The sequence below is a fragment of the Lepus europaeus genome, chromosome 8 (assembly GCF_033115175.1).
Source record: "Lepus europaeus isolate LE1 chromosome 8, mLepTim1.pri, whole genome shotgun sequence".
Taxonomy (NCBI): Eukaryota; Metazoa; Chordata; class Mammalia; order Lagomorpha; family Leporidae; genus Lepus; species Lepus europaeus.
The window spans coordinates 41078844-41106545 of record NC_084834.1 but is presented as its reverse complement, the minus strand read 5'-3'; positions in this window follow the sequence as shown (position 1 = coordinate 41106545).

The following is a 27702-nucleotide window of genomic DNA, read 5'->3' as shown; positions in this document are numbered from 1 at the left end:
GAATGTATCCAATGAAAATAAATACTTCTCCCATATCCACATTTCAGGTGTACTTTGACATTTTCTGGGTAAGTATGCATTTGTCTAATCATTTTTTCTACCTTTTATCTATAAGTTCATAAGTGGAAGGATGAATGGCACCCTTTTTCTTTTCACATCAGCTCATATAGAAATAGAGATAATATTTATGTATGTGCAAGAGATATCCAGTGTTAAGAAATATCATGATTTTTAAAATATAGAGATAGTATTTATGTATGCGCAAGAGATATCCGGTGTTAAGAAATATCATGATTTTTAAAATATAGAGATAGTATTTATGTATGTGCAAGAGATATCCAGTGTTAAGAAATATCCTGATTTTTAAAATGAAATTCTCTACTACAGCTTTTAGTTTGTTTCCATCCTACTGTTATTTTACAAGCATGGTTAGGTTAAATATTTCATAAATTCACTAAGGGTAATTTATAATGAAAAGAGGCACATCTGGATGTCTCTGGGATTATCTATGAAAGCCTAACAAAAATCTCACTTTGTATATCATAATTAGCTGGGCAGACCACATGAGCCTTTTGGATGGTACCAGCAGCAGGGGCCTGACAAAGTCTTTCCCTTGATCAAGAGGCTTTAATTATAATGTGGGTGAAAACAGGTCTCCAGTCCCTCTTTGAAGTCTCCTGTAAACATGTAAATTATCACCACAGAATCTGTTTTGACATTCTTCCATCGTTTTCCAGTCATATTCAGCTCCAACTAATTTTATCTGTGGGATACTTGGAGCTTCACAGCCATGTGTATTCAGGTGCTTCCTTTGCCTCTGGGTTTTCACGAGTAGTGCTAGTTTACATTAATATCATGTGGCAGCAGTAATTTGCATCTGTTGTACCTCTCTGAAAGTATTTGGGATCATAAGAGGGTCTTATGCATTCTGCTTGTTTGGGCACAGATAGAAGTTACAATACTTACCATGATGGTGAAATTAAGGTTCAGATAACTGAAGGGTAAATTGGCAATGGATTTGGCCACTACCACCAGGCAGAAACATTTATAAGGTGTTAAGCCAATATGAAAATATAGAACTGATTTTTTTCTTTTAGGAGTGAGAGGAAAGAGACAAACACTAAGGAGAAATCTCAATTTTCTGTTCCTGTTAGAATAGGGGGCTAAATATATATGTAAGTTTACTAACCTTATATGGTTAAAATACTAGGTGCTTTTCGTAGTATTATTATCATTTGCATAGACTATGCTTGCTCTTCTTTGGAAAATCCATATAATTTGCATGGGTATTCTGCAGAAGTAGATGTGTGGATACAGTTATTTAGCATGTCCACTATAATTCCTGCTGGTGTCTTCTAGGATGGCCACTCCAGTCTTTGGCCAAGGGCTGTCATACTGCTTACAGCTTCCAAGGGCTTAAATAAACTAATTCCATGAGGAATGTAAAAACTCGGTATCTTAAAGTATTTATAGAAGTTGGATATTATGTATCATTTCCTGGAAGGGGTACTGCACTATGAATTGCCAAGTCTTTAACAGGAACATGGACATTGTTAAACCTGTAGTGAAAAAGTATTTAGCTGCTTCTACAGAAATTTAAATATAGATTTTGACATTGTTATTCCCTTTTATCAATACACATCCAAAATTAAAAACTCAGTATATCTCATTCAAGAAAGGCAAGAAATATACATTTGACATAATGCCTCAGATTTTCTTTCTCTAAAAATGTGTAACAGAGTTGGGAAAATCTTTATACATTGTGAATTTCCAGTTGGTGTCCAAATATTCTATTACATTCATTAGTTTTTATACTTTATACATTTTTTTTACATTTTTAGATTGTCCATCTACAACAGAAAAAAGAAAGAAAAAATTATTTCATTGTATTTTATGCTTTCCAAGTATTGCCTATCCAAAAATGAGAAAGAAGCACAACACCAAACAAATTGGATGTGAAATTGGAATACCTATTCAGAAAGAAAACAATGGACTTCCAGATATCTACCATAAAGAGGCTGATTTCTTTGATGCAAAAGCATATTTTCTACCAGGAAATTAAACTAAACCTTCTTCCTCAAGTAATCAAAATACACCTAAGGATGAATGGGAGCCCCTGCATGTAAGATCCATTAGAAAGTGTAATATAACAACTAAATAGGCAGACTTTGGGTCCCCTATACCACTTACCTCTCATGGAATTATAGGTAGATATGACAAATTTTATTGCTGACAGAAGCCTTTGGCAACAACATTTCATTTGTCTTCTGTTTTGTTTTCACAAACCCCAGGCATTTTTACTCAAGAACTTTTGCTCAACATGAAAAATAAAACATTTCTGCTATGCTGTTTCTGTGTTTCCAAAAGCAAAGATATGACTTTCTAACCATCCCAGTCTTTTTGCAATGGATGTACTTAGATTGAGATAAAATACAAAATTTATTGAGACAAAATTTCTTAAGTTGAGACACACTATAAAATTGTCTGTTGCAGTATGAAATTTGTACATCCAGTCAGAATCAAACAGTTGTTCCTAAATCCAGCCCAATTTTCTGCCTAGGAGGATTTAGGTATCCACAGAGATACCAATACCAACCCTTTATGCACTGCCTGAAAGAGAACTTCACCCATGAGCCTTGCACTACCAGGGAAGCCATGTGGTACCAACTAATCCACAACTTTAAACTCTTTATTTAACAGTTTATCTAAAATAGACTAATCCGTGTTTCAGTACTATCCCTCATGATAATGGCAAGCTGATGAGAGCCAAAGTACTGGATATTCTATATAATCCACTGAAATTAAAGCAGTGCTCTGACTATGACACACTCAGTGTCTAATAGTCTGTAAAGGCCTGATAGCTTGTCCTTGTTAAATCCAACTCTGATAGGACAGTCTAGTCTAGTACCAGAAGCTTTGAGTTTTGCTATTAGGCCTGCATTGTACTTCTATACCTTCCTTTGCTCAGTTACACTTGCTTCACTCGCTTTCAACACATTTAGTTTTGAAGAAATCTATTAATAACGAGCTTATACATTAAAATAAACCTTAAAGAATATGTTTTTTGGGGATCAGCACTGTACATAGTGGGCTAAGCCTCCACATGCTGTGCTGGCATCCCTTATGGTTGCTAGTTCATACCCTGGCTGCTCCACTTCCAATCCAGCTCTCTGCTTATGGCCTGGGAAAGCAACAGAAGACAGATCAAGTACTTAGGTCCCTGCACCTATGTGAGAGACACAGAATAAGCTTCTGGTTCCTGGCTTCAGATTGGCTTAGCTATGGCTCCTGTGGCCATTTGGGGAGTGAGTCGGTGGATGGAGGACCTTTGTCTCTGTCTCTCTTTTTCTGTGTCTGTAACACTACCTCTCGAATAAATAAATAAAATCTTTAAAACAAAAAGAATATGTTTCTTGAAAATCCAAACTGCAGTACCTGACAGCACTATAAAAGACAAATTCATGTAAAATTTTTATAAATTATGTGCACTTCAATGAGCAAATGCTCAGGCATAACTACTCTAGAAAGTATGGTGCTGGAGCCAGACAGATGCCTGCACCTCTGAGCAGAGTGTCAATGTGACAGTTTTAACAGCAGAACACATGCAGGTCTTTTGTGCTGCCAATTAAATTGCAAAAGGTATTATTTTCTGTTATGTAACTTTCTAACGTGGTATGAACAAAGGAAAGATTCTAAATAAACAATGAAATAAAAATACAACTGTCCTAAATTTTCATGCACTTACATTATGGAAATATTTGCTTTGTAGTATAGCAGTGCAATAAGTACACAGAATTTATCCAGAAAATGGAGAAGCATTTTAGGCTTAAGATATTTTTGTGATGAATTTGCAGCTGAAAATTTGATTCTTCTGCAAAATATATGAAAAATAACGTTGATGGTTTTTTTTTTTTTTTTTGGGAATATTTTAGAACATTTTAGCATCCCAGTGAGAACTGGGAGATCTCCACTATAACTGATAAAACATCTTCCCACGAATTTATAAAACTCTTGTTAGGGTCAGCGCATTGGGATGAAATGGTGTAGGAAATTGTAGGCCACTAAGGATTTTTTTTTGACAGGCAGAGTTAGACAGTAAGAGAGAGACAGAGAGAAAGGTCTTCCTTCCGTTGGTTCACCCCACAAATGGACGCTACGGCCAGCGCACTGCACATCAGCGAAGCCAGGAGCCAGGTGCTTTCTCCAAGTCTCCCATAGGGTGCAGGGCCCAAGGACCTGGGCCATCGTTTACTGCCTTCCCGGGCCACAGCAAAGAGCTGGACTGGAAGATGAGCAACCAGGACAGAATCCAGCTCCCCAGCTGGGACTAGAACCTGGGGTACCGGCGCCTGCGGCGGAGGATTAGCTAAGTGAGCCACGGCGCTGGCCACCACTGAAGGATTTTGAATGATATGGAAATCACAAGATTATTGAAGAAATGATGGTCATCTCAATTTTTTTTTTACAGGCAGAGTGGACAGTGAGAGAGAGAAAAAGAGAGAGAGAGAGAGAAAGGTCTTCCTTTTACCATTGGTTCACCCTCCAATGGCTGCTGCGGCCAGCACACTGCTGCCGGCACATCACGCTGGTCCGAAGCCAGGAGTCAGGTGCTTCTCCTGGTCTCCCATGGGGTGCAGGGCCCAAGCACTTGGGCCATCCTCCACTGCACTCCCGGGCCACAGCAGAGAGGTGGACTGGAAGAGGGGCAACCAGGACAGAATCCAGCACCCAGACTGGGACTAGAACCCAGGGTGCCATCGCTGCAGGCGGAGGATTAGCCTATTGAGCCGCGGCGCCGGCCCATCTCAACATTTTAATAAGCATACTAGCCCATAATAATAATTTTCCAAGGCAGATATGCAAAAATGTAATATTTATACAAGTGTTATTTTTGCTCCTTTTTAATAAATTTATTTTTGTATTTTCAGTGAAAAAATACAAATATTAAAATTGGATTATTCAAATACATTTGAATTATCATTTATGAATTCATAACCACTATTCAAACAATCAACATACCTACCAGATCCAAAAGCTAACATATTTTCCCCTTTATGATCTTTCCCCTAAAAGGCCAGGTGAAATCCTAGTTCATGGGAAAGGTTAAACAAACAGGGCTTTTGCAGAGCCCCAGTCTATGATCATTTCATCTGGCAATCCTAATTAAAGGAGTAATCCATGGGCACTGAACACGAAGAGCCTTGTAAGGAAAATTTCCTAGAGATTTCATGGTCAATCACTTTGATTCAGTGATGTAACTGACATTAAATATTCCAAAACCTCCCGAGCACAGGCTTCATCGGTGTGCCACCATCTTGAGAAGGGAGTCAAGGAGTCACTGTTGAAATACACATTGACTGAAAGAAGAGTAGCTCCTGTAGATCTCCATTTCTGGGAGCCCATAGAACTTCTGCAATATGCAAGAAAAGAGTGCAGGTTCATGAAGGCACCAGGACTCAGAAGAGCAAGTATGAACCTAGCCCTCCAGCCCATGCCTCATTATGCATTACAAAAATGAGTATGTAGTTGTAGGTGGATCCTGCTCCAAGCACCCTAAAATAGAGACAACCTCATATTTACACCTGGTCCTGATACCTCCATTGCTTTTGTTACCCAGGGCATGACTCACAGATGCCAGGAACTATGCACAACAGGACCTTTGTTTAGCATTTCTAGGGATGTAACTCAGTTTACTCATTTTCTAACAGAACAATGCATGTTTTAGGGACTGTGCTCAGGACTGAATGCACCCAGCCTGCTCACAAGACCAGCACTGCATCAGCAGCTTAAACACTTGCATGGATAGTTACGTGTTTTTGTTTTGTATTCTGCCCATCCCAGCAAGTTCCAAGGCTTCTTCACACAAGACATCTGTATGTCCTATCTATGTTGGCCCTGGCTCTGGTCCTGAGGATTCATGTCCTTGCACATGAAGTAGCAGGGACAGCTTCTGGGAGACTACATGCCAGGAATCTGAGCAATACTACTGGGTCCCTAGGTTGTCTCAGCCTCTGCCATTGCTACCATGCATTATAGGGAAAAATGGGTATAAAGGGACTAGCTATAGCTTTCAACTGGAACTAAATTAAGCCAGCACCAAAAGACAAGTATGTAGTATAAAATAGCTTTCAATCCATACGTTTAAAAAGTAATGGGAAAAAGTTATTGGCTAAATGTGTATATGTCAAAGTGAGGACACAAGAATCGTGACAAAACAAGGCAGTGTGATTTCCTGAAAGGAATACAATTATGCTTTGGAATCAGAAAACAAAGAAGATAAATTGATAACATGCTTCATAAATATTTTTAAAAGACAATGAAGATACTCACACAGATACAAAAGAATATAAAATGAAATTAGGAAATCAATGTAGGATGTGAAGGAGAAATTCATCAGAGATCTTGGAAAATAAATACAAATCTTAGAGATGAAGAAATCAATAAGTCAAATAAAAAATACAGTTGTAAGCCTCAACAACTGATCAGATCAAGCAAAATAAGGAATATTTTAACTTGAATACAGATGTTTTGAAATATCAAGAATCAGACCCAAAAAAGAAATGAAGACAGCCTCCAAGATCCTTGAAACACTACCAAACAAACAAAACAACCACATACACACAGACACATACACAAAAAAAAGACAAACAAACAAACAAACCAAAAAAAAAAAAAAAACAACCAGAAACAAAAACAAACAAAAAACACTATGAATCGGGATAAATATATGGACTTCCAAATGCATAGAATCATCAAACTCTCAAACTGACAACACAACACGTTCTTTTTTTGGTTGTTTTTTTTTTTTTTTTTATAGGCAGAGTAGACAGTGAGAGAGAGAGACAGAAAGGTCTTCCTTTGCCGTTGGTTCACCCTCCAATGGCTGCCGCGGCCGGCGCACATCGCGCCGATCTGAAGGCAGGAGCCAGGTGCTTCTCCTGGTCTCCCATGGGGTGCAGGGCCCAAGGACTTGGGCCATCCTCCACTGCACTCCTGGGCCATAGCAGAGAGCTGGCCTGGAAGAGGGGCAACCAGGACAGAATCCGGCGCCCCAACCGGGACTAGAACCCAGTATGCTGGCGCCACTAGGCGGAGGATTAGCCTGTTGAGCCACGGCTCTGGCTAACACATTCTAATATTTGCATGAGGAGAGCACCAGGTTACTTTCAAGAAAACCTCCATTAAGTTAGCAGCAAATTTTTCAGAAGAAACTTTACTGCCAGGAGGAATGGTTTCATGCATTTCATGTCCTAAAAGCAAAAAACAAACAAACCCAAAACAATGTCAACCAAGGATACTTTACATAGTGAAGCTATTTTCTATGAATGAAAGACAAGCAAACACTGAAGGAATTTATGTCAACCATGCAAGCCTTACATGATGCTTCAGTATGTCTTACATGCAGAAAAAGTATAACTACCATCATGAAAATATGTGAAGTATAATCCAATTAGATAAACAACAAAGAGTGTCCAAAATAAACAGAAGAAATATTAAGTAAATGACTACAGAGCAAACTCACTGCATATTATTAATAGTATGGAGTATGAACTGATTGAATCCTTCATATAAAAGATACAAACTGGCTAAATGGATAAAAAAGAACGTATAATACACTACCTATAAGAGACTCACTTTAGCATTAAAGGTACACACAGACTAAAAGATAAGTGATATAAAGAAGTATTCCATGCAAATATACACCAAAATTGAGCAAGAGTAGCATACTAGCATCAGAAAAAATAGTCTTTAAGACATAAATTTCATAAAAAGAGAGAAAGAATATCACTGTATGTTAACTAAGGGATCAATTCAGGGAGATGCTACAATAACTATAAATGTATTTATATCTAATTCCATAGCAGCCAGATCAATACAACATCATTGAATATAAGTTGAGAGATAACTCAAATACAATACTAGTGGGGAACTTCAACACATTAATTTCTTCTGAGTAGTGATAATTCTTATTTTAAAAATCAAAAACAAATCAAAGACAAATGTAGTTTAAAATCAAAAGGGTCTACTGGACATCTACAGAACATTCCTTCTGATAGTTACAGAATACACATTTTTTTCAACAGCACAAGTAACATTTTAAAGGATAGATTATATGCTAAATTGGGAAATAAATGTCATTGACTTTTTAAAAATGAAATTATATCTTATTTCCTTTGTAATTATAAGTAAATGGAATTGGAATACCTAGAGCAAATGAGTATATTTCTAGAAATATACTTTTCATATTTAGAGACATGGAAGACATAGTGGACTAGTAATTGGGAATGAGATTAATCAGTAAAAAAAAGTAGCCAAAGAAAAATGAATGATATTTCTGATCTGTTGTTGAATTTGATTAAGTGGTATTTTGTTTGAGTATGTTTGCACCTATGTTCTTCAGCGATAAAGGTCTATAGTTCTCTTTCTTTGTTTTATGTTGGGTGACTTCACTGCTTTATTCTGCTACATTTTTAGAAGAACTAACACGAATCCTTCTTTATCTAGTAGACAACTTGAAAGGTAGGGATCTTTTCCAAACTCATTCTATGAGATCATTGTTACATTGATTCCAAAACTAGACAAAGACATAACAAAAAAGAAAGAAAAGAAAACCATACACCAATATCCCAGGATGCACATAGATGCGGAAATTCTCAGCAAAATACTTGCAAATTGAATCCAACAGCAAAATAAACAGATAATTTACCCATCACCTTATGGAATTTGTCTCAGGAGTGCAAGGATGGTCCAACACATGCAAATTAATAAATGTAAAATATCACATCAATGAAAGACAGGACAAATATCATGATCAGGCCCATAGATACAGAAAGAGCATTTGATTAAAAAGATCTTTAAAAATTGGCCAGTGCCAAGGCTCACCTGGCTAATCCTCCACCTGCGGCGCCAGCACCCCGGGTTCTAGTCCTGGCTGGGGCACCGGATTCTGTCCCAGTTGCTCCTCTTCCAGTCTAGCTCTCTGCTGTGGCCCAGGAAGGTAGTGGAGGATAGCCCAGATCCTTGGGCCCTGCACCTGCATGGGAGACCAGGAGGAAGCACCTGGATCCTGGCTTTGGATCGGCGCAGCGCACCGGCCATGGTAGCCATTTGGGGGATGAGCCAACGGAAAGGAAGACCTTTCTCTCTGTCTCTCTCTCTCAGTGTCTAACTCTGCCTGTCAAAAAAGAAATCTTTAAAAACTAATATTTAAGGAAAACTAAAAATTCTTTCAAGAAATAATTAGAAGGGATAAACAAATCACCATAACTACCAAATTTAACCAAATTTAAGCAAATTAATAATTTAAGCAATTATATAATTAAAATTATAAAGTAGTTATCAAATTAAACAAAACACAAAAAAGAAAGATACCCCATGTTCTTTAATTGGAATAATTGTGGCCTGTGCTATGGTGTAGCAGCTGAAGCTGCCATCTACAATACTGGAATCCCAAATGGGCACTTGTTTGAGTCTTTTCTGCTCCACTTCTGATCCAGCTCTTTGTTATGACCTGGGAAAGCAGCAGAGGATGGCCCAAATTTTGGGGCCCTTGTAACCACATGGGAGGCCTGTTAGAAGGTCCTGGCTCCTGTCTATGGATAGGTCCAGCTCCAGCCATTGTGGCCATTTGGGGAATGAACCAACAGATGGAACACTTCTCTATCAATTTCTCTCTCTCTCTCTCTCTCTCTCTCTGTCTCTCTCTCTAACTCTGCCTCTTTGTAACTCTGCCTTTCAAATAAGTAAATACATCTTCAAAAACCTAGAATAATTAATATTAATAAAATATCCATACTGAGGCCGGCGCCATGGCTCACTTGGTTAATCCTCTGCCTGTGGCACTGGCATCCCATGTGAGCACCAGATTCTAGTCCTAGTTGCTCCTCTTCCAGTCCAGCTCTCTGCTGTGGCCCAGGAAGGCAGTGGAGGATGGTCCACTTGGGCCTTGCATCCGCATGGGAGATACAGAGGAAGCACCTGGCTCCTGGCTTCAGATCAGTGCAGTGCCAGCTGTAGCGGTCATTTGGGGGGTGAACCAACAGAAGGATGACCTTTCTCTCTGTCTCTCTCACTGTCCAACTCTATCTGTCAAATAAAAAAAATCATACTGTCCAAATCAGTTTTCCAAGTCAATACAACTCATGACAAAATCCCAATGACATTCTTCACAAAACTAAAAGGAATATAACACTAAATAACCCATATAGCCAAAGCAAACTTGAAAAAAGGATAGAGATGAAGGCATCATTATACCAGATTTCAAGACTTAGAATATTCAAGAGGCATTGTAACCAAAAGAGCATGGTACTGGTACAAAAACAGATACATAGATCAATGAAGGGAAATAGAGACACCAGAAATGAATTTGTTGTAGGTGTCTGGTTCCAGGTTCTCGCCTCCAACACTAGGAGGTATGAGGTATAGATATAGGTTAGCAGAGAAACAAGATTTATATTTCCATGCAAAATTAAAGTTCACAATCCAGAAGTAATGTGAGCATACTCAAGAATAAGCTGCATTTGGGGCAGGTTTTGTGGTGAAGCAGGTTAAGCTCCACCTATGATGCCGGCATCACATAATGGGTGGTTGCTTGAGTCCCAGCTGCTCCACTTCTGATCCAGCTTCCTGCTGATGGCCTGAGAAAGCAGCAGAATATGGCCCAAATGCTTGGGCCCCTGCACCAGTGTGGGACTGAGATGAGGATCCAGGCTCCTGGCTTCAGCCTTGCAGAGCCCCAGCCGTTAAGGCCTTTTGTGGAATGAACTAGCAGATGGAAGACTCTCTCTCTCTCTCTCTCTCTCTCTCTCTCTCTCTCTGTGTGTGTGTGTGTGTGTGTCTCCTATTCTCTCTGTAACTGTGCCTTTGCAATAAAAAAAGAACACTCAATGTTGTTTGGGTCATCCCTTTATTTAATCTGAAACCGTAGCTGGGGTTGTCTGGGATAAAGTGCATCTGAATATTGGTAGAAACAGAGTTTTGTGTGGAGTTTGAGTACCTCTCATTTCCTGGCCTTTTTCTTTATGACACACAAAGTGTTATCACTTATTTAAAAGGTGAGGAAAACACACACACACACACACACAGGCACTGTTCAGTAATAGAGTAAGTCAAGAAGGGAAAAGGATGGGACAAGGTAGAGAGAGAGTTGATGTTTGAGTACCCTGCCTCTTCTGAGAAAGAAGAAGAGGAAGGGAGAGAGAGAGAGAGAGAGAACCATCCCTGTTGCCAGCTGCTTATGAGGTTGGAAAGGGGAATGGTTACATGATATCATCTCCAGGTCCCAAGTGAGGGGAACTACAATTTGAGAATAGGGTCTTTTGACTGATAGGCAGATAAAATTACAAAAGATATGGGAGATGTGGCTTCTGGGTCTTGCCCTTAATCTAGCTACCTACCTTACCCTGTATCACAACCCCATAAAGATTGTTGAACCTTAATTTTAAGGGGGTGCTGAAGGATGCTACTTCATCAAATTTTCTGTATTTGCTTCTGCTGATTAGGGGCATAGCGCTTGCAAATCCTGATTTTAGATAGTTCTTCCTATTTCATATATTGGATATGCCTCATGAGCCAGAGAAGTTTCAGTTACTCACAATGGCTATGTTCCCACATAGTCATCATTACTTTGAGATGTTTTCAAATTCAGAAACAGATAAGTTTATAAATCAGTATAAATAAAATTGGCAAGAAATTTTCAAGTGGAGTGTCCTTTAAGTAGTGAAAATTTTATCTTATTGTTTCTCAAATAGTGGGTATAGATAGACTGTCCCTGTGCAGACTGAACAGTCATTTATTCTGAGTGTAATTATTCTTAATTTCTCTTTCAATGAACATAGTACTACTATTGTAGAGGTTACAGATTTCATTAATCATGGCACATGCTCCTCCTAGCTCTATCAATATATATTCCAAGGTCTGTTGGTTGTCCATAACTACATTAGACAGTGTCCACATACTTGAGGACGTGCTATAAACGTTGGCCTGAGGTATAGGCCAGGTTACCTAAAGCAATAGTCAGGTTTTTTATAATTAGCTACATATGATGTCCCAGGGTCTTCTAGTATTATAATACAAGAAACTAAGGAGTTTTCCTTCTAGAGAGAATCAAGAGAAGAGGTATTTTTGACACGTTTGCCATAAAGCACAGCTGCCTTGATATGAAAAAACAAAGGCTTTATTTATCTTTTTGCCTTTTGAAGAGGTATTTTGGAAAACAGAAGTGCCATAGAATCAGGGGCATCATGGGAGTAGGAATGTCAGCTATGGTAATTTATTACAATGATGTACTTAGTTAAAGGTCATCAAGGGGATGTCACTGGCAAACATGTTGTTCAGTTTTGGCCAGCACCAGTTCTGGGCAGTGGATTTGCAGATGCTGTAATTGTCCACTACACAGAAAGTAAAGGTTGTTTGTGTGGCACAGGTGAGTCTGCAGTGCAGGTGAGGCTACAGAGAAAGGATCCAACTTCAGGATTTTTTTTTTTTTTGGATAAGAACCCACAAGTACAGGCAAAGAAATGAGACTATATTCAACTACAAAGCTTCTTTACAGCAAAGAATACATTCTCAATAAAATGAAGAGAAAAACAAAAGCATGATAAAAAGTTGCAAACTATCCAAGAAAGGATTAATATCTACAGCACATAAAGAATAAAGAAAACTCAACAACAACAACAACCACAATAAAAATAGCAAACAACCCAGTTAAATGGGCCACAGATTTAAGTAAACGTTTCTCAGATTAAGAAATACGAGTGACTATGTCACTAACCATTAAATGTAGACCAAAACACAGTGAGATATCATCGTAAACAAGTTAGAATGGCTAATAGTGTTTTGTAGCACAGAGAATCATTATAGATCACAATTATGAATTACACAGAACTGGAATGGAAATGCTGATAAGATCAAAACACAAGGAAAAGATAAGTAGATGGGAAATTGCCTTGTATGAACAGTTAATGCTATGTATACATGTTGAAATATAGCACTGAACACCTGAAAAATATACAAGTATTATATGCTAATTCAAAACTTAAAGATAAATTTAAAGGGATGGAATTGGAAAATTATTTAAAGTCCACATAGTTATGATTTATACACATCAAATACAAGCCAGACTTTTTCATTATACATGCATTTTCAAATTATTATGGTAATTCAGTAAAATCCTATTATATATATAAAATTGTATCTATATAAAGCATTATAGAAGTTATATTAAAAGTAAGAATATTTACATTAAACAAATTGTCCTGACAGAATATGGTGTTAATGAGATTCTGAAAAAATATGATTTGTATAATTTTAGTACTTATAATTTGTTATAATTTGGAACTTATAACTGTTCCAAAACATTATCATTTTACAGAGCATTGTTGCAATGATATCTGATGTCATTAAGAAAATACAACAACTTGGAGAAAAGAGTTTTAATTCTTATGAGGTTGAAAGCAAGAAGTTCATTGATGGTTTAGCTCTGTTATTGCTATGTTTTCTCTTTCTTTATAGCTCCAGGTTGTATACTTTTAAGAAGTTCTATACCCTTGTTGGTTTCAGCCCCCACTTCTATAACTTCTTTTATTCTTAGCACAGTAGACTCATGGTCCTAGGAATTGTAAAACACTATTGTTAAAATCTTGATTTCCCAACTGGGCAAAGCAAGCGGCACTACATAAATATTTTATGGCCTCTGTTGTTCTCTGTCATTACCTCCTCATTGAAAGCAGACATCTAAGGGATAACATATAACTTCCCTCACCAATCTGTTTGCCAGGGTTAGTCAAGAAAATTATAAAGTGCTATATAGAATTGCCTAAACTTAAGAAGATTGAATTAGTGGTCATCTAAAACATTTTTTTCAGTTACCAACAACCAATGATTAGTTTCATATAAAATAGAAATCATAAAAATAAAATCATTAACAAATTTGAACTCAAAATAGCCATTAAATATAAAGTAAAAATGCAAGAAATTAGTGTTTTCTAAAAGCAGAAAAAATATGCAGCGTCTTATGGGATTTAATTTAAATATAATATGTGTAAGTTTAATGAGGTCTGGGATATATTACCAAATAGGAATTTGACTTTCTATTACCCAGCTCACCAAATTTCCGAAATTTTTGATTTCACTGAATCTTTACAGTCTTAAAACTTATGTAAGGCCCACAAAGTATTTTGGTCATGAGGGTTATCACTATCAGGTTTTGCTGTGTTAACATTAAAATAGAAATTTAAAATAATGATTTATTGTCCAGGTCAGAGCCACAGATCTTATTGGCTCTAAGCTGAAAAGCCCTTCACTCAGCCCAACTTCCAAAGTGACCACTGCAACTGAGGGGACGGCCAAGCAGGGTCAGCAACATTGTAGGCAGAACTGTAAATTTCTTGTTAGAGATGCCACCTGCCTTTACCTGGCCAGCTCTCCTCCCAGGCCAGCTAAGTAATGAAAGTCAACAGGGTGCCTTCCCCTAGGAGGTTCACACCTCCCTTAGGATGTACCCCATGTGAAGAGATAGATAGGTCTGGGCCTCTTAACTTACAAGGCCTAAAGCCCACCAGATTATTACCAGGCCCCTTCTGCCAGGTTCTATTTGCCTCTCAATCAGAAAACTTAATTGTAGCTTAGACAGCACCTTTCTTAGCTCCTCTAATAATGACTCTGTCCTTTGTTCTAGACCCTGTCTAGCGTACTTGGGCCTCATTCCTTTGTAATCATAACCTCTACTCTACCACCAATGGCTCTACTCCCAACCTGTGTGTACTGATGGTCCTCTTCCCCACTTAATGCTGTATAATTGTTCAGACCTGGTTAATGCCACTCTTAGGAACATTGGTTACTATCCTCACCCTGTCTTTTATGACCTTGTCTAAATATGATCAGAGTCGGCAAACTTGGAAGGCTTCCATAACCTTGGCAACTCATGACGAGAGCCTATTATGGTTACTGGTACCATAAACTAGAGTGTCAATTTGTTGGGTCAACAACAGGAGCCACTGTGCACTTGTTCCTCATGTGGGATCTCTGTCCTTAATGTGCTGTACATTGTAATTTAATGCTATAACTAGTACTCAAACAGTATGTTTCACTTTGTGTTTCTATGTGGGTGCAAACTGTTGAAATCTTTACTTAATATATACTAAATTGATCTTCTGTATATAAAGAGAATTGAAAATGAATCTTGATGCAAATGGAAGGGGAGAGGGAGCGGGAGAGGGGAGGGTTGTGGATGGGAGGGAAGTTATGGGAGGGGGAAGCCATTGTAATCTATAAGCTGTACATTGGAAATTTATATTCATTAAATAAAAGTTAAAAAAACAGTTACTAAATACTATGGGTAATTATAATTTATGCAAACCTATTTTATGAAAATAACATTTTACAGAACAAAATATTTAATGAAAAAGATGTCATTCTTTTATAACATATGGAAATATCTATAAAGTCGGTACTTGTAAATATTTATCTTTGATTTTCAACAAAAATTAACAATACTTTCATAAATATCAAATGCAAATGGCATCTGTAATCATTCCAATGACCTTTGGCACTCTTCTATATCATAATTGTTTAGTCTGTCTTACATTTTTAATTAATAATTTGCCTATGCCTATGTTTCGTTTATTATAAAATTTTGTTCTGAAAATATTGATATCAGTGCTTTGAATTATGAAAATTTTCAAATGGAACAAAATATGACAAGGTTACACTTTTTTAAAAAAGATTATTTATTTATTTGCAAGGCAGAGTTACAGAGAGAGAGGAGTGACACAGAGAGAGATCTTGCATCCATTGATTCACTCCTCAAATGGCTGCAAAATCCTGCACTGGACTAGGCTGAAGTCAGGAGCAAGGAGCCTCTTCAAGGTCTCCACATGGGTGCATGGACACAAGGAGTTGGGCCATGTTCTACTCCTTTCCCAGGCTCATTAGTAAAGAGTTGGATTGGAAGTGAGCATCTGGGACTTGAGCCAGTGCCCATGTGGGATGCTGGTGCTGCAGGCCATGGCTTAAGCTGCTATGCCACATTGCTGGTCCCTAGCTCATTTATTAACATCACTGCTCACTTCCTGAAAGTTTTTAAAAAATTGAAATTTCCAAGGTTATTGAAAAAGATACAAGATTTCCAAAATTCTATTTTTTCTCAAAAGCTCAAAAATTTTAATTAGTTATAAATACCTTCATTTGTTTTTCCTGAGGTGTCTGTTTTACTTGTTCATTTCTTCAAAAATATCTATCAGAGGCCAGCGCTGTGGTGCAGTGGGCTAATGCCCTGGCCTGAAGCACCAGCATCCATATTGGCACCGGTTCAAGACCCCGGTGCTCCACTTCTGATCCAGCTCTCTCTGTGGCCTGGGAAAGCAGTAGAAGATGGCCCATGCCTTGGACTCCTGCACCTGCATGGGAGACCCAGAAGAAGCTCCTGGCTGCTGGCTTCAGATAGGCACAGCTCTGTTCATTGCAGCCATCTAGGGAGTGACCCATCGGATGGAAGACCTCTCTCTCTCTCTGCCTCTCCTCTCTCTGTGTAACTCTGAATTTCAAATATATAAATAATCTTAAAAAAATCTACCAAATGGAAATTAAATAATCATGTTATTTTATTTTATTTTCAAGTAAAAATTTCTTTTCATTAAAAACAATGTTAGATCAATTAGTAGGTCAATATAGTCCACAAATGTTTTTCTTTTTTTTTACCATTTTCTTCATTTTATTATTATTTTTTTAAACTTTTATTTAATGAATATAAATTTCCGAAGTACAGCTTATGGATTACAATGGCTTTTCCCCCCACAAACTTCCCTCCCACCCGCAACCCTCCCCTAATTGATTGTTAGATCAATTAGCAAGTCAAAATAGTCCACAAATGTTTTTCTTTGAGACAACCATCATAATTTGTACTCTGCATAATCACTTTATGTATGATTCCTATTTCATTATACAACATATTAAAAGTACCTAAATCAAAGGCAGACATGTAAAAAATATACTTTCATTGCATAACCTTACATGACTTGGAATTTTTAGTTTTAATTCAAGTGTAAGGCAATGAAAAATATATGGACTAATATAAATATTTTGGTGCCATTGCCTTAATTCAAGTCAATGTAATTAATATTTTAACAGTATAGATTTTGTAGAATAAGTACGAGTGTTAACTCAATAAAATAAAAAATTTCTTCTTGATCTTACTAGAAAAGAGTTTTGACATGCAAAACTACAATGGCCCATTAAGTACACATTGAGAAGATCTAATCTCATCCATATATTGCTAAATAACATCTAATTTTTCATAATTACAAAGCATTTAGCTCTTGTTTATTGTTTGAATTTAAAAATGTGAACAAATTCTAGTCCCGGTCAGGGCGCCGGATTCTATCCCGGTTGCCCCTCTTCCAGGCCAGCTCTCTGCTTTGGCCTGGGAAGGCAGTGGAGAATGGCGCAGGTCCTTGGGCCCTGCACCCGCATGGGAGACCAGGAGAAGCACCTGGCTCCTGGCTTCGGATCAGCGAGATGTGCCGGCCGCAGCGGTCATTGGAGGGTGAACCAACGGCAAAAAGGAAGACCTTTCTCTCTGTTTCTCTCTCTCACTATCCACTCTGCCTGTCAAAAAAAAAAAGAAAAAAAAGAAAAATGTGAACAATGATGACTCTAAAGAGAACTGCAGAATTTACTTTTACTATGATAAATATTCAAAAATAATGAAATTACTTTAAAAAGCAGTAAATAATTATTATGCCTGAGATACATAATTCAATTTATTTTCTCATTAATTAAAATTGAAATTGTGGTATGGACAAATCTCAATATATAAGCTAATCCTTTAGCTTAGCACAAAATGGTATTTGTGTGATTTCAAATTAATTAACAATAAAGTGCTTAAACCTGAGTCTGAGAAGCTAACACATTTAAATAAACTTCTTGGTATCAAATGCTCTTATCTCAACTTAGTAACATAAAATATCATCGCTAGTTTTTGAAGTATGAAATATTATTGAATAATTAAAATTAAATTATGGAAAATGACTCAACCAGGGAATTTGATGAAAAACTCCAATTTCAGTCATGATAGACTCCAGATTTAGACTAGTTCTAAAAAGTACTTTTAAAAGTTAAAAAATTAGACAAAGTATATGTAGAATAAAAGTTCACACATTACACAAGCAGCAGCATAACTCTGCTCCCTGAAAGAAAGGAGACAAACAAATCTCTTTGTTATTGATTTAACTTTCTTCCAGTAAACATAATCCAGCATGCTGACTGAGGAAGGAGATCCTCAATAGAATATACTAGACACATTGATTAAAGACAAGATGACTGGACTTCAGGCACAAGTCACAAGAAAGATCTACGAGGAGAAGGGAGCCCTGTAGAGAAAGAATTCCATAAATATATTCATGGATTATGTTGAGGTTTTTCTGACTAAGAAGTGTATACAGTTTCTAAATGCATACTGTAAAGCCACATTTGGTGATATTAAAGAACCAAAATAGGTCACACGTACAGAAATTGTTATTTCAATAATCACTAAAGGTGCCTCTCAAAAATTTTTAAAAAAAATTTTTGGAATAACAATGGTTAAGAAAACTTATTGGGGCCATCACTGTGCCATAGCAGGTAAAGCTGCCACCTGCGGTGCCAGCATCCAATATGGGCACTGGTTCAAGTCCCAGCCGCTCCTCTTCCTATCCAGCTCTCTGCTATGGCCTGGGAAAAGCAGTAGAAGATGGCCCAAGTCCTTGGGCCCCAGAACCCGTGTGGGAGACCTGGAAGAAGCTCCTGGCTCCTGGCTATGGATCAGCTGCAGCTTCACTGTTGTGGCCATCTGGGGAGTGAACAAACAGATGGAAGACTCTCTCTCTCTTTCTTTTTCTCTCTGCCTCTGCTTCTCTGTTACTTTGCCTTTCAAATAAGTAAATCTAAATTAAATAAAAAGAAAGCATATTGCCCAATACCCAGCTCTAAAATGTATGCATGAGCATATTTTTATTTAAATTTCTCTATTAATATTATACTAGTCATCTTGTAATTATATCTCATCTTAAATCAGTATACCCTCATTTTCACTTAATTATATATGTGAAGATTTTATTTTTAAATAAGACTATATTTACAAATTCTAGTTGAGGACAAATTTTTAAGTTTTTGTACTACTCACTCTGTACAAACTAGAAATGAAAGGAAACACGTTTTTGTAAGGTATGCATATTACACAGAAAGTAGAATAATATAATTTAAACAAAAGCAGTAATAAAGATATGTATTATTAATCTAATGTATTTAATTTAAAAGACTAAAGGGCTGGCATTGTTGCACAGCAGGTTAATTAATCCACTTCCCATGCTGGCATTGCACACGGGAGAGTCAGTTTTAGTCCTGGGTGCTCCACTATAGATCCATCTCTCTGCTAATGCACCCGGGAAAGTAACTGATGATGGCCACCATGTGTGGGCATTTGCCACTCACTTGGGAAACAAAGATGGAGTCCCTGCCTCCTTGCTTCAGTTGAGTCAGACTTGGCCAATGTGGCCATTGCAGGAGTGAACCAGTAGATGGAAGATCTCTTTCTTTCTCCCTGCTTTTCTTTTCTTCCTTTCTTTCTTTCTTTTCTTTTTTCTTTTCTTTTCTTTTCTTTTCTTTTTCTTTTTTTTTTGACAGGCAGAGTTAGACAAAGAGAGAGAGAGAGAGACAGAGAGAAAGGTCTTCCTTCCGTTGGTCAACCCCCAAAATGCCGCTAAGGCCGCGCACTGCGCTGATCCAAAGCCAGGAGCCAGGTGCTTCCTCCTGGTCTCCCATGAGGGTGCAGGGCCCAAGGACCCTGCCTTCCCAGGCCACAGCAGAAAGCTGGACTAGAAGAGGAGCAACCAGCACAGAATCTGACATCCCAACCGGCACTAGAACCCAGCGTGCCGGCGCCACAGGCGGAGGATTAGCCAAGTGAGCTGTGTCACCGGTCTCTCTCTGCTTTTCAAATTAATTTATAAATAATTCTTGAAAATTTAATATATATATATATATATATAAAGCAATAAACCCAAAAATAGAAACTCAAAAATCAATTTATTAAATTAAAAGCAGAAAAATAGAAAAAAATCAAAATAAAATTAAATATTAACAGTGTTAACAACTACCATGATGGTGTATTAAAAAATTTAAGATCTAACATACATTATGTAAAGAACTGATACACTTTAATTAAAATACTTAATTTCATAATTGATCAAGCCTGAAATACATAGGCTATTAACTCCATTTTTAAAAGAAAATTGGGTCTATCAGGTACTTTGTACTCATCACCCTGAGTCATTGGTTACTTCTGTCTTTGAAGCAACCTGGTGGCAGCCCTGTATAGACAGTCCAGTTTCATGATGATAGCTGTTGTACACTGCTCAGGCTGCCATAACAAAACACAAGATACCCAGACTGGGTAGGTTATGAACAGAACAATTGTATTTCTCACAGTCCTCATTGTTGGGAAGTTCAGGATAAAATGATTGTTACATTTGGTCTCTGGTGAGTGCCTGAATTCACATGGTTGGCTGTCTTCTCACTATACCCTTACATGGCTGAAGAGCAAGGGCTCACCCTTGAGTCTCTTTTGTGAGGGCACTAATGTAATTTGGGAGGGCTCTGATCTCATGATCCATCAACTTTCCAAAGGCTTTACTTCCAAATACCATCACATGTATGATTTTAAGATAAAGATTTTTGGTAGTGGGTGAGACACAAGTAATCAGTTCATAGCAAAAAGCATTCTACATGGTTTGCTTTTTAAATGATTTGATGTAGTTTCTTATCCATAAATATGTATGCAACAAAGCCCTCCACTCTTTTTCCCCAGCATAGTTCGTAGTGTTGTATTTTATATATTAATTTTTAAACTTTATTTATTTATTTGGAAAGACAGAGAGGTGGAGACAGAATCAGACAGACATCTCCCATTTATTGCTTCACTTCTCAGATGCCTGTAGTAAGTGGGCCTGGGCCAAAGCCATGAGCCAGGAACTTAATCCATGTCTCTCCCACATTGATGACAGGGATACAAGTACTTGAGGCATCCCTTGCCAAGTCTTAGGTTCACATTATCAGAAGCTTGAATTGAAAGCTTGGCCAAAACTCAAACCCAGGCATCCTGATATGGAATGCAAATGGCATCTTGACTGCTGCACCAAAAATACCTGCTACTATTCATATATGTTTAAAAATGAAAGACCCAAAGTAACTTGATTTATAGTTTTTTTTTCAAATATACTTAGAAATCTTAGTAGTCTTAGCAAAAGATTACACACTAGTTTTATGCATAAGTTTTGTCATTGCACAAACAGTCTCAGTAGTGAGGCCTTGGGATAAAGTGCATAAAAATCTTGGACAAAAACGTTTGGCAGTACGAAACACAGAAGGTATTGCTGCCAAAGGTAGTAAAGAGAAGTATTGTTTATCCTATTTAACAGAAAGAGCTTTTCCCCAGAGATTAAAACATACATATACGTTTTTTCTAGTAAAGAGAAAAAAAAAAAAAAAGAAGACACAGAATCCTCATGTCAGAGATGTAAAGAAATAGAGCAAGACACAACAACAGACACTTGTGAGGAAAGACGTGTTTCCCTAGGATGAACCGACAAGCACTTAAATTCTACACCTCGGTATGAAAACACAAGAAAAAGCAGGAACTTGATGCTTAGAGATTTGAAACAACATGTGGATATCAGGCTGCAATGCTGTTGGAGAAGAGCCAGACTTCCTTTATTCACAAGAATAGAGAGAGAATACACCGAAATATAATAAATAAAGAGAAAACACACACACACACACACACAAGCTGTATCCTTTAGATTTTTTGTAGTCAACAGAATATATTATTTCCCATTAACTATAAGAAACATGATTATTTTAATTTTAGCTTATCTGAAATTGGGAAGGTTGTCATAATCTAAGGTACCCCACTATATTAATACATAGTTGTTGTGTTCCTTACTCATGTCTTAGTGATTTATAATATATGGTAAAACAAACAAGCAAAAAAAAAAATCAAAAAGAGCAACGATAGAGCGGGAAGAAGAAGCCACATAGAAGACTGAATATTCCAGGTGAGAAGTCATGATAATTTGGACCAGATGGTAACAAATGCTCAGATTGTAATTATAGTTGAGGAGCATGAAATCAAAATACAATTGATTCTCATTATTCCTGATTTCATATTTATTAATTGGCCTATTAACTAAAATATATTTGTAATCTTGAAACTAATACTCACATAGCACTTTCTCAAAAATTCAATGACATGTGCCAAGCTGAGAAATATTTGAGTTGTTCAATATACACATCCCAGCTGCTGGATAAAAACTCACGTGACTTAAGGAGAAAACACATGTGATAAGTAATATTTGTTCAGGAATGAATTATGGTGCTACTGGCTGTGCATTTGGTGCTGTGGAATAAAAAAAAAATAAGATATCTTTAAATGATCCTATGGAATGAAGAATACACATTAAATAAGATGTCTTTAAGCAGAAACACATATCAAATGAGGTTACATAGCAATCATTTGATTAAATGTTATGACTTGAAGCTTTCAAAAACTTAACTCTGTTTCCCCTAGGAGCAATGGTTGAATATTCACTAATTCAGTGTTTTTGACAACTTTTTAGAACATACTACTATGAACATGAAGAGCTGACTGTATATCACTCCCGGTGGGGTATGAAACAAAGAAGGAAGAAGAAATGTCTTCAAGCTTTTTGTACTAAACTGAAATTATGGTTCTGTCATTCATGCCTATGGAGAATGATGTGTTGGAAGCTGGTTTGGAGGATCAATAAGCTGACTTTGGGTCATGTTAGAGATGACAATCAAGTGACCAACAGGGGATGATAATATGAAAGTTATATAAGCAGCCTGGGCTGGGGAGTAATTGGATGCAGTTATAAACCGCATATTCATAGTTATGCAAAAGTAATTGCAAACACTGGATCTGACTAAAATAATGAGAAGAATGAATGAGGGTATGTCACAAAATGAAAATTCGGGGAATAAACATAGGGAACTTATAATATTACTATAATATTACCTCTGCTTTGTAACATTAGTCAAAGTGAAGAGAATATACAGTTAAAAGAATTTAAAATGGAGCTATCATTCCAGTAGAATAAAGCAAGAGAGGTTTTTGTCCTGTAAGTCATGTGTGTGTGTGTGTGTGTGTATTTAGCAGCTGCAGGCCATTTCTGAGCTAATATACTGTGATTGGAATGTGCTTAAAACAGAATGGAAGAATCAAAGACCACTCTTACAAGATTTTGAGATTTGTTAAAATGAAAAGGGAGAAAATACAAGGTGATACAAACTGTGTAAAATAGTTTAATGAATTATCTTTTACATGTATTATTTTAGATTTTATTTATTTAATTTATTTAAAAGGTAGAGAGGAGAGGGAGAGGGAGAGAGAGAGGGAGAGAGAAAGAGAGAGAGAGAGAAACCTCATCTGCTGGTATACTCTCCAAATGTCTTCAACAGTTACATCTAGGAGACCAAGACAAAATATGGGTCTCCCAAGTAAGTTGCACGGACCCAGTTACTTGAATCATCACCAGTTATCTCCCAGCATATGCATTAGTAGAAGCTAAATGCAGAGGAGAGCCAGAACTTCAACCTAGACACTGATTTAGGATGTGGACATCCAAACAATGGCTTGAATACTGCACCAAACACCAGCCCCTGTGTAAAGATATATTTTACTTGAAAGTCAGAGTTACACAGAGAGAGAAGGAGAGGCAGAGAAAGAGAGAGGTCTTCCATCTGCCGGTTTCACACCCCAGTTGGCCACAACGGCCAGACCCGCAACAATTCCAAGCCAGGATCCAGAAGCTTCTTCCAAGTCTCCCATGTAGGAGCAGGGGCCCAAGGACTTGGGCCATCTTCTACTGCTTTCTCAGGCCATAGCAGAGAGCTGGATTGGAAGTGGAGCAGCCAGGACTTGAATTGGCACCCATATGGGATGCTGGCACTTCAGGCAGCAGTTTTATCTGCTACACCACTGTGCTGACTCCGTAAACTGACTTTAAGACAAGAGATAAAAATATCATGTTGGAGAGCAACAAGATGGCAGAACAGGAAGGGAGCACACTATTAGTCCAGGGGAGAGACAGTTTAATAAAAGTGGAGATACTGCAGGGTCAAGGAAGAGTAGGGGAAGAAACAGCAGAGGAAACACTTCCAGAACTAGTGATTCACAGTGGACCTGCGTGGAGAGTGTGGGAGCCCAAGTTCAGCACACCAGCGGCAGAATCAACACACCAGTGCTGGAACGCGAGGTGAGCCGAACCTCAATAGCCCGAGACACCAGCGGGCAAGCGGAAAGAGGAGACTAGAGGGAACGAGGCTTGAAACTCCATGGGGAAAAGTTCACCAGGCTAACTAGAAGAGAGAGGAAAAAAAAAAAAGTGACCGATACGGACAAGAGTTTCTCTTTCTCTGCTCACCTCTCAAAGGCGAGCAAGACAAAGAGCAGGCACCATTTTGGACATACGTCATAAGCAGGGCGACCTCAGGTCTGCACCAGCCCTGAGCCTAGCAGAAAAACCTGACTCTGGGGGGAGGGGTGAAATAACAGGAGATTAGCATCTAACTTGGCAACCCAGTGGGAGACTGCAGGAGAATTGGAGCCCACACTGAGGGCAGCACAGATTCCCTGTGTGGTCCTTGGGAAAGAGCTTCCGATCTCTGGCTCCTGTGGGTATATCATTTGCCTGCTAACTACCTCCAAATACGTTCAGCTGTGCGGAATTACTTCCCATTTGAATCAAAAAAAGAAAGAAAGAAAGAGAGATTTACCACACCTAACCTGGGAGTGTCATCTTTGACACACCCTCAACCCTGAGGAACCAAACACAGCTCTCAGTCCACACTCATCTGAAGCCTCTAAGGCTCCACCGAAAGCAGACAGTCCACTTAATATAGAGCCATAGTGTAACAAGAAAAAACACCACAGTGAAGAAACCAAATATCTCCAACATGCCAAACAACAAACGCAAAAACCAAGCTAACAAGAACAAGGAAGAAACTATGACGCCCCCAAATGAAAAAGACACCCCAATTCAAGATTATGAAGATGATAGAAGAAATGCAAGAAGCAGATCTCAAAAAATTGATAAGAACATTAAGAAGTTCTCAAAACCAAATTCTTGAACTACAGAAATCCTTAATGGACAAGATAGAAAATCTCTCTCGTGAAAGTGAAATATTAAGGAGGAATCAAAATGAAATGAAACAACTAGTGGAACAAGAAACTGATAGTGACGAGAAATCATAATGAATTGAAGAATTCAATAGATCAAATGACAAACACATCAGAGAGCCTTAAAAGCAGAATGGGCAAAGCAGAAGAGAGAATATCGGACTTAGAAGACAGAGAACAAGAAAGGAAACAGACAAACCAAAGAAAAGAAGAAGAAATTAGAAATCTAAAAAATATTGTCGGGAATCTACAGGATACTACTAAAAAACCCAACATTCGGGTTCTAGGAATTCCTGAAGGCATGGAGAGGGAGAAAGAATTAGAAGGCATTTTCAGTGAGATACTAGCAGAAAATTTCCCAGGTTTGGAGAAGGACAGAGGCATCTTAGTACAGGAAGCTTATAGAACCCCTAATAAACATGACCAAAAGAGATCCTCACCACAACACGTTGTAATCAAACTCACCACAGTGAAACATAAAGAAAAGATTCTAAAAGGTGCAAGAGAGAAATGTCAGATTACTCTTAGAGGATCTCCAATTAGACTCACAGCAGACTTCTCATCAGAAACCCTACAAGCTAGAAGGGAATGGCGAGACATAGCCCAGCTACTAAGAGAGAAAAACTGCCAGCCCAGAATATTATATCCTGCAAAGTTCTCATTTGTGAATGAAGGTGAAATTAAGACTTTTCATAGCAAACAGAAAATGAAAGAATTTGTTGCCACTCGTCCTGCCCTGCAAAAGATGCTTAAAGATGTGTTACACACAGAAACACAGAAACATGGTCAGCAATATGAAAGAAGGTAAAGGAAGGAAACCTCACAGCAAAAGATCACAGGAAGCTCAATTTCTCTTTGACATAGAATTAAACTCTGATGCTCTGTTAAAGCAATGTGTTAAAGTAATCTATTATGTTCTCTTGATGTCTGTTAAATTCTAATTGTTCAAAAACAGCTGAATTTTTATTAAGAGCTATGGGTTATTTAACTATGTGCTTATTTTCAAAGACTTGAATAATCACCTTGTAACAATGATCAAATTTGGTCTATGTTATGTCATGATTTTAAGGAATCTTATTTCAACCAGATATTTTGGATTTTGAGCCTTCTTGGCATTCTTGACAGGCATTCAAAAAATCAAAGTTTCAAACAATCTGGACTCTAAAATTTCCAGTAAATCCTGGACTTTGGTTTTTCCAGTTTGGGCCCAACTGAAAAAATCGAAAGACCTATGTCTCTCATCTTATAGAGACACCAACGAATCAGGCTATTTGGATTATATTAGAAGTACTGTCAAGATGTGATGTGGTACCAAACTTTAAGTTTCTATAATGGAAAATGCTATTAATACAAATGTTTGAGAATTAAAAAGTCTAATGATCTTGTGTTACTAGACATGATAGTTATCTTAATGAGAAAGTCCCAGAGGCCTAAAGGGTTAAATACTTGTAAAATCCTGCAGGTGCTTTCAAAAATACTGTGAAGTAAGCAAGTGCCTCTTGTTGGTTGATGAGTTTATAATTTTAAACATGGTGACTTAAAGTCTTTTGTCATCCACAGTAATATATGATTTTCTGCTCATAAAACTAAAGCGTTGATGGTTCTGTGTTTAGCTGTCCTCCTATAGGTTCCTATGGACTTTTTCCAGCCACTTTTATTGTATTCAGTACTTTGGGATGGCTCTGTAAACAGATGAAGCCAATAATGTATTAACAGTACCAACTGAAAGAAAGTATGGTTAACTGAGGTTACTAAAAACAAAAAGCAATTCAAATCAATTGGCAATCTACAAAAAGAGTTAAAGATTTTAAAAGCTATTATTAAAATTGCTATATTGGTCTATTATTCTATGTTATATGTGTGTACATATTGTATGTCCACATGCGGAAATTTTATTAAGAGTTTTATTTTAAATGGCTTATAGAAAAGATTGTCCATAAATTTAAGCTGCTAAAATCAATCAAAGATACATTTTAATTTGTGGGACCTGAATCTGTCTATCATATGTTTTAAACTTGTTGGTAGAAAGAAACTAAAAACATTTTATATGGTTGTGCTTAAGTTTACTGGCTAAACAAACTACACCATGTTAGATATTTAAGAGGTGTTTTCAAATACATGATTCTTAAAATTTATAGAAGGCATTGGATCTTCTGGTAAATGTTTTCTTAAGTTGTTATCTAATGGTTGAAACTTTTTGCTAAGTATTCATGTGATATTGCTATTGTCAGCAAGCGATCTAGGACTTGCTCCCTCATTTCTCTATTCTAAGCCCAACTTGTTCTTTCATTTCTCTATTCTCTTCAAGGTAGGAAACTAATTCTATTATGAAGGAATCTGTAGGGCGCACAATTTAATCTTTAGACCTTATAAAAGAGATGGCTAACATTTTTCTGTAATAGCATAGCCAAAATAAGAACTTAAATAATAATCTCATAGCTAGATTCACTTCGCCATCAGCGAAGTATACA